Consider the following 9,205-nt stretch of genomic DNA (forward strand, 5'->3'; position numbering starts at 1 on the left):
TGAACTTATGTTGTATTTTCATAGCTGAAATATGTAACTGTGATATGAATGCTCTCTGCACAGCGGTACCTTGGCCTCATGCTGCATTTTAAATTTCTGTTCTGGCTTTTTCTGGCTATCCCATTCTCTGCCTTTGGCACTGAAGAACTTCAATGTCAAATGGAAGTCACGATACAACCAATACTCCATGAGTCGGCCTTTGGTTGAAATTTTAGCCTGAGGTGAACTGAGTCAAAGGGTTAATTGGTACCTAGTATCGAAGGAAAAGACATATTAAGTTAAGTTAAGACATATTCAAATGCAGATCATATGCTGGTGGCATTTAGCTTAGGAATTTTAATACATATTGGTATGATGAGAGGTAAGGATAATTTTGTATACCAGTTATAAATTCGAACAAAATTCTGGATGTGCAAGCATCCTGAAGCAGCACAAAAGAAAGAGCTTCCCCATAAAAGAGAATCAATGTTATGTATTCATTCATCACAGATGATTACGTATATCACCTTCACCTGCATGGCCCCTGTATCATGAAGGGGTTCCTAGTCGTTAGCTCTCCTAGCCCGATGGGGCCTGATGGGGCCCGATGGATCCCAAACTCACTGGCTAGCCTTGGCCCAATTCTTTCATACATCTGTTGGGTTTGCGTGGGTTCAGGTCGGGCCTAGACTAATTGTGTCACTAATTGTGGTAATTTTGTATTAGTTGTGCTAAGATGCCAATTGCCTAGTTATGCTTTTGACACATAGCATTTGTGTGAAAGATGGCATGCGTGCGTGTTTGTTGAGTTTGCATGTGATTAAGTCAAGCTCACACTGAGAAATCGTGTTAGTGTTTGGGGTTAGGTTGAGCCTGAATGTCACAGGACTGGGCTGGGTTTTGGGCTCACATTTCAGGTCTGAGCAGGGCTCATCTCCAGACAACCCTAAAGATGGGCTGGTAGCCAGCACGACATAAACCAGTTGCTGTAAGTGTAACCGGTCTCGTTTGGGTCTTTGTTTACGGCCCGATCGCGCCAAGCGAGTCCAGTTAAAACATAGTCCCGGTTAAAGTCCGAGAGCTGATGCTCTCACTCTGCGTTGTGTATTTTTTTTGTTGTGTGTGGTGTGTGGGTGCGGGAGAGGGAGAGACGACACCGCGTGGCTTCCTCTGGACTCGGGATCCGACGTCCCTTTATTGGCACGTGTCTTTTCCTCTCTCTGGTAATGAAGAGCAAAGTATTAATTCCCCAGCAGCATGTAGCAGCTCAACATTCTCTTCCTCGAAGAGACAGGGAAAGAGGAAGAAAATGAAAAAAAAATATACATCAATATAAAAAAATAAAACAAACAAAACATACCTGGTAATGAAGAGCAAAGTATTAATTCCCCAGCAGCATGTAGCAGCTCAACATTCTGCCCATGTGCACCCCGACAATAAAAAGAAAAACACAAACCAAATGAAGTTCATACATTAAAATATTGCTTCATATATATTAATAATGATATGTTTAAACTTTTGTTACAGGAATTTTATATAATAATAAAAGGATTATTTTCTATTTAATTGGGTTAATGAGAGAGCCATGTTACCTCTTCCTCGAAGAGACAGGGAAAGAGGAAGAGGAAACACGTCACGCCCCCTTTTTACCAGTGGGAGGCACCATGAAGCAGGGCCTTCTGGGAATTCTCCTTACTCCCTCTCCCATTCATTTTACCAGGATTTTAATAAATAAGGAATTTTGAGTAATTATACATACCAAAACAACTTTGTTACATTCACCCCCCTAGAATTACACAAAATTCTTACATAGGGCGGGAGAGAGAAAAAAAACAGACCAGGAAAGAGCATTATACAAACACAGTATAACCCAGTGAATCAACTACCCCAAAGTAGGGTCAAGGAGCACTTGAAGCATGCATGGCGCCTTGCAAAACCTCAAAGAACATCCTCGGGAAACCATAGTGCCATATACACTACACAGCTCAGTCCAATGACTGTTAACACCCATGACAGCAACATCATGGTACATACAGGACTTAATAGAAAAAAAAAGAAGAGAGGAAAAACACCATTCAATGTGCCAAATAACAAAAAGAAACAAAGAAAAAACAAGCACTAATGTGCCTCCAATCTATCTACTCTCAAAGGAGGGAACAACATGTGACATAGACTCAAGCAACCGTCGAACAGGTTTAATCATCCTCCCAAACCGTGAAACACGAGAGCCCTCACCTACATTAACTTGAGGCTGCCTAAACCCAGGGTGGGAAAGGATGTGGGGTAAAGGAGATACAACTACAGCACCTTCACTAGGAGAACCCCTAGAGTCTACCAAATTATGACATGTCGGACTAGAGGTATCAACTGCAGACTCTGTACAAGGGGTATCTGGCTGTGCAGCCGCCGTCTGACTACTGACTGGAGAGGTATCACAACCTTCAGATCCAACGTGATCAACACCAGCAGAGAGATCCTGTAAGGAGCCCGCTGGAGAAAGCACAGATGAGGGTACATCAGAATCAACTACTGACAAATTGTCATTACTCACAACTGAAGAGAGCACATTATTACCTTCAGTCCTCTGGGAGACAGGCCCATCAGAAAGGCATTCCCCCAGTGGCAGAAACCCAGCGTGGAGAAGTAAATTGCGATGGACAACTCTCACATTGCCATTGCCATCCTTGACCCGATAGACGTGAGTGGAGGGATTTGACTCTACCACTGTATACAATACAGGTTCCCACTTATCAGCTAATTTGTGTTTCCCCCTTACACCTTTGTTAGCTACCAGTACAGCATCACCAATGCACAAGGCATAGCCTTTGGCTCTCTTGTTGTATTGTTGAGCCTGGTGTCGCTGCTCAGCAGTGGAATTCTTTTGAGCAAGAAGCATTGCTGAACGAAGGTTATCCACTAAGGACTTCACATACTTATCATAATCACACACCGAGGGATCGCGAAGGACATTTCTGAAAACTAAATCGACTGGCAGTCTGGGAACCCGACCAAACATGAGGAAAAATGGGGCAAAGCCAGTGGTCTCATGGACAGTGCAATTATAAACAAAAGTCATACTTTGTACCAACTGTGGCCACTTGTGCTTTGCTGCTGGAGGCAGCGATCGCAGCATGTTACCCAGTGTACGATTGAACCTCTCAGTTCCACCATTACCCATCGGATGGTACGGTGTGGTCCGTGACTTCTCAATATTGGTCAACTCTAGAAGCTCAGCAAGTAACTCACTGCCAAAACTCGTGCCCTGATCAGAGTGCAGTCTTTCAGGAAAGCCATAAACACAAAAGAACCCATCCCAAAGTTTCTTTGCCACGGTCTTTGCTGTTTGGTCCCGACAAGGAAAAGCATGTGCCAGCTTAGTAAAATGGTCAGTAATCACCAACACATCTACAGACTTATCATTATGTTCTGCTGACCAAAAGTCAATACAGACCAGCTCAAGTGGAGCTGAGGTCTTAATATTCTCCAAGGGAGCTCTCGCTGAAGGTTCAGGAGTCTTACTGACAACACATCGCCTACATGTTTTCACGTGGGCACGAACATCTTTCTCCATGTCACACCAGAAGAAGCGCTGCCGAGCAAGAGACAGAGTACGGGGAAAGCCCTGATGACCAGCACTATCGTGAATACCAGTTAGTGCAAGTGATCTCAAGGACTTAGGAACCACAAATTGGAATCGCTTATGTTTGGTCATAGGATCTTTCGTGACACGATACAGGACACCATTCAATATTGTCAACTTATCCCACTGCTTTAGAAGTTTTAATGTCTGAACAGTCACATGGGCTCGTTCCCGCCTCGAAGGCCTACGCTTCCTCACCACGTAAGGTACCACACTGGCGATTACCTGATCTTGGCTCTGATGGGACTGTAAGTCAGACAGGGAAAGGGTTTGAAACACCTCGTTAGCAGGAGGGACCACATCACTCAGGCTTCCAGCCAAAGTCAATGCACGCTGGGCTGAGGCTGACTCCCAACCATCATGTGCGGACAATAAAGAAGAGACCACCTCAGATGACAACGGGGCAGATGCAGCGTCTGAATGCACAAGCGAGTGAGGCATGCAAGAAAGCCGAAAAGCATCCTGAAGAAGCTCATGCCTCACACCCTGCGTCTGGTCAAGCAACACAGAGTATGATTCCGACATTAGCCGACGGTAAAGTGGTTTCACAAAGGGCTCCCTGCTCAATGCATCAGCCACCACATTCTGTCTGCCAGGAATATACTTGATGTCGAAAGAATAAGCAGCTAGTTTTGACACCCATCGCTGCTCGCAAGCGTCCAGCTTCGGCTTGGTTAAAATATAAGACAGTGGATTGTTGTCTGTCCATACCGTAAACTCATGACCCTTGAGCCAATGACTAAACTTGTCGCACACTGCCCACTTTAAGGCAAGAAACTCCAACTTGTATGCAGGATAATTAACCTGACTACGTGTAAGGGATTTACTGGCAAAGGCTACCGGCCTAGCTTTCTCCTCCCCCTCCGGGACCTGCGAAAGTACAGCTCCGAGACCATCAAGCGAAGCATCAGTGGACAGAACAAACGGACGACTGAAGTCAGGATGTGCTAGGACAGTGCTGCCCAACAGAGCAGATTTAAGATCAGCAAAAGACTTATCGCAAGCTGAAGACCAATCACTTGGTGTTAGCACACGGAATGTTCCTGGTTTCTTTCGCATTGATCGGCCCTTTTGCACACGTTTCTGACCTGCAGTCAAACCAAACAGCGGTTTAGCCAGAGATGAACAATCTGGAATAAAGTGCTGGTAAAACATGACCATGCCGAGAAAGGATCGAACCTTCTTCTGAGATGGAGTGCAGCCGTCTGCTTCCATCAAGTCCTCCTTCTTGAATTTTGTTATGACATTAACTTTCTCCTGATCGACCGAAACTCCACTTTCACCCACCACATGCCCTAAGAACCGGACAGACCTTCGGAGGAAATGACACTTCTTCTGGGATAACTTCAAATTGTTAGCTCTAAGACGCGAGAACACCATCTCCAGACGCTCCAGAGCTTCACCCTCCGATGGTGCAAAAACAAGTAGGTCATCTAAGTAACAAAGGAGATTGGAGAAATTAAGATCCCCGAAAATACTGAGCATCATACGCATGAATGAAGCAGGACTGTTGCAAAGGCCCTGAGGCAACCGGTTATATTCGTACAACCCAAGAGGAGTCGTAAAGGCTGTATAATGTTTGTCTTTTTCATGCAGAGGAATGTTGTAAAACCCTGAAGTCAAATCCATTGTACTAAAGAAAACATTACCACCAAGAGCCGCAAGACAGTCTGCCGGGTTCGGTAAAGGATGCGCATCCTTGAATGTTCTTGCATTCAGCATCCGAAAGTCTGTACAAATACGCAAGCCTCCATCTTTTTTCCACACCATCACCAAAGGTGAAGCATACTCACTCACTGACTTACTGATGATATTCTTCATTTCCATTTCAGTCAGAACCTCTCTTAACTTATGGTAGTGAGCTGGTGGAACCCTGCGGTAAGGCAATCTAAATGGCTTCTCATCAGAGAGTCTAATACGGTGTACGAAATCTCTCACTTCACCACAATCTAGATTCCCACGAGAAAAGACATCCTGGTACGAAAGAAGAAGCTCTGCCAACTTATTTTTCCACTCGCCGGACACCTCACACCCTTCGATGTTAATGTCACCTAATCCACACCCCGCAAGACTACGTACAGGATCAGGAACTGCTTGTGGAGACGAAGCATCAGTCACTCGAGAAGAATTAGCTAGCCCTTGCATGAAGGTCAGATCTTCTAGGGCAAGACAAGGGAATACATCCGCCAATTTCGCATTGCGACGCATGGTTACAGGGTGCTGAGAAGCATTCAGGATCTTCATGGGCACCCATCTGTCACCCCACATAGGTGTAACAACCCGGCCCACCATAATGTTCTTAGGTGTAGCACGGGAGGATGTTGGTTCCACAACAACAGTACTCCCTGGTGACATTGGAGCCTCACTGGGCAACTTTCCCCACACTACGTACTCGCTGCGTGGAAGCAGTGTGATTGCCTGTCTGAGTTTTACTGTTCCAATTTTATTGGGCACAGTGGAACTAGACCAGCGGGAGACACAACTAATAAGCTGGAGAAACTGTTCACAGTCAGAATTAGCTGAACGAGAAGAAATAAGATCCCAATACTTCTCAGAAGATTTCATGGAACTAATGACTGACCGCAAGACATTACTACCTACGATGAAATCATCTAGTTGACCAGGCACAACCAGTGTAGGTACTGAAAATTTTAGACCATAGACATCAATGTTCAGTTCGTAAATGCATTTTGGCTTTGTGGTCAGTCCACCACATCCGACGAGGACTACTGACTCTGGGACAGGCTGAGCAGCCAAAGGAACATTAGCTGCCTTAAGAAGTGCTTCAGCCGTTTCACTGAGAGTGCAAGACATACTCCCTGAATCAAGCATACCTCTTAAAGTACACAAACTACTGACTGAAACTGGAGTGTAAAACAACTCATTTGCTCCTTCAAGAGCCTGGGGTTCGACTGGGGTGGCGGACTGGCTGTTAGTGAGACCACAAGAACCACCATCATCAGAGCGGTCGAGGGAAGTCCCAACATAGCTCATGCTATCCCTCATTTCACATGAGCTAGTTAGTTTAAAGCCGGCGTAGACGAAGAAAGACCCACCGAACGAGACTGTGAAGGAAGTAACGACGGGCACTGACTCCTGAAGTGACCAGGCTTCAAGCAATGGCGACACAACTTATCACGCTTACAGTGTGCATAGGTGGAATGATCTCTAGCACTACAGACTCTACATGTTGTACTTGTCACATCCTTCTGACATCGAGAACGGTGAAAACCCATAGCAGGCAACGACTGAGACTCTGCAGAACATATAGTCAAGGCTTTGTCAAGGACAGCAACCAGCTGGCTCAGACCAGAGTCAGAGGAATAAGCATTAGGGGACTGGACAGCTGAATGAGGAACCACTGGGGCCATTGCAGCTAGCGGCCTGGCAGAAGAGGACACCGGCTGCACCGAACTGTTCACATGGGTGTTGGGACTATTAAAATATGTGCCACCCGTGTTAGAAGGCGTCGGCCCCAACTCACATTCATGACTCGGCGGAACAGGTACAACCACACACTGACCATAAACAGACATGCTCTGAGAACGGTGCGCTTTAGCATTAGCACCCTTCAGATAACTCACGTGGCTGTCCAATCGCTCCTGCACCTCAGCAGCAGTCCACTTTTCAGCTGGCTTGAACTTGAAAGACATCGCAAGCTCGGGATCAGGACAGTGAGAAATAAACATGAGCACAACTTCAGCGTTTGGATCCTCAATATGTTTCCCTCGTCTGCGCAAACATTCCCCAACCGCATCAATCATTTTGTTAAGCCTTATCCAATAATCTAAGGCCGACTCACCTGGCTTTGGAACTGTACTGTAAAAGTCTCTCATAGGCATATTAGAATAAGCAATATCACTGAAATTTCGTACAAGGATGTCAAAGACAGTTGCAGCAAGCTCTTCTGGCTCTAAATCGGCACTGCTCCGTAAAGACACTTTAACCACATCCCTAGCTTTACAGGTTAATCTGCTCATTACAAAATCATACATTTCACCATGAGTGTCATACGACATTTTGGCAGCATACCGCTCCATCATCTCCTTCCATTCATGGATGGTAAACTTATCTGAACCATCACCTCTGTAGAAGGGAGGCAGATCTGAGCTTGGCTGAACCACTACCCTTAGCTCTGAAGCATCATGGCGTCCAGGAGTTTGTGAAACACCCAGGGACTTTGACAGGCCACTGCTGTGGTGATTCAGGGTGGACAAATTAGCAGTAACACTCTCCCCAATTTGCTTGGCTAAATCGGCTATGATACTGCCCATAGCATCAACAGTAATCACTTGAACTGGATTATAGGAAGAGTCTGAAGCAGGGGTAGAATTAGCCACAGGAACTGGCTCAGGCTGTCTAGCTATGGGTGTAGTCTCACTTCTACCTGCATGGTTTAAAAACCAACCCCGTCCCCTACCAAGACTGCAAGGTGAAACTTCCCTATTAGTGTCTGGCAAACCCAGCATACTAAACATACCTACCTTTGACATGGCTAGAAGAATAAATCACAAGCAGTGATATGAAAGTCAGTACTCACTTAAAAGAAAGTTGAGAGAAAGGGGGAAAAAAATCCTCTGTGATTATTACCAGCTTTAACTGATTAAACAACTACTCAAGGTAATACACTGTTAGACTAAACACTCACACTTAACTAGCATGACTACAATAATAAAACTGCACAACACGTGCTACTCCATACAATTGTACTACAGCTCACAATGTGGTCAGCAGTCTAAACATTCTGGTAATATACAGGAAATGTAAACAATCAGAGAGGGAAAGAAAAAAAAAGCTTCATTAAATAACATGAAGTCACCCAAAAAAAAGGACAAATTTCAACACTGAGTTGAACGACACTTTTTTTCGGTCATTAACAGCTGTTAGTCCGGAGAGCGCGACGGGGAAAAGCAGCGTCCTCGCGGTGATCCTCTGCGCGGTTTCAGCACACACACACACACCATCCGGGTCACGGCACCAAATGTAACCGGTCTCGTTTGGGTCTTTGTTTACGGCCCGATCGCGCCAAGCGAGTCCAGTTAAAACATAGTCCCGGTTAAAGTCCGAGAGCTGATGCTCTCACTCTGCGTTGTGTATTTTTTTTGTTGTGTGTGGTGTGTGGGTGCGGGAGAGGGAGAGACGACACCGCGTGGCTTCCTCTGGACTCGGGATCCGACGTCCCTTTATTGGCACGTGTCTTTTCCTCTCTCTGGTAATGAAGAGCAAAGTATTAATTCCCCAGCAGCATGTAGCAGCTCAACATTCTGCCCATGTGCACCCCGACAATAAAAAGAAAAACACAAACCAAATGAAGTTCATACATTAAAATATTGCTTCATATATATTAATAATGATATGTTTAAACTTTTGTTACAGGAATTTTATATAATAATAAAAGGATTATTTTCTATTTAATTGGGTTAATGAGAGAGCCATGTTACCTCTTCCTCGAAGAGACAGGGAAAGAGGAAGAGGAAACACGTCACGCCCCCTTTTTACCAGTGGGAGGCACCATGAAGCAGGGCCTTCTGGGAATTCTCCTTACTCCCTCTCCCATTCATTTTACCAGGATTTTAATAAATAAGG

Source organism: Brienomyrus brachyistius, chromosome 12, assembly GCF_023856365.1.
Source record: "Brienomyrus brachyistius isolate T26 chromosome 12, BBRACH_0.4, whole genome shotgun sequence".
Lineage (NCBI taxonomy): Eukaryota > Metazoa > Chordata > Actinopteri > Osteoglossiformes > Mormyridae > Brienomyrus > Brienomyrus brachyistius.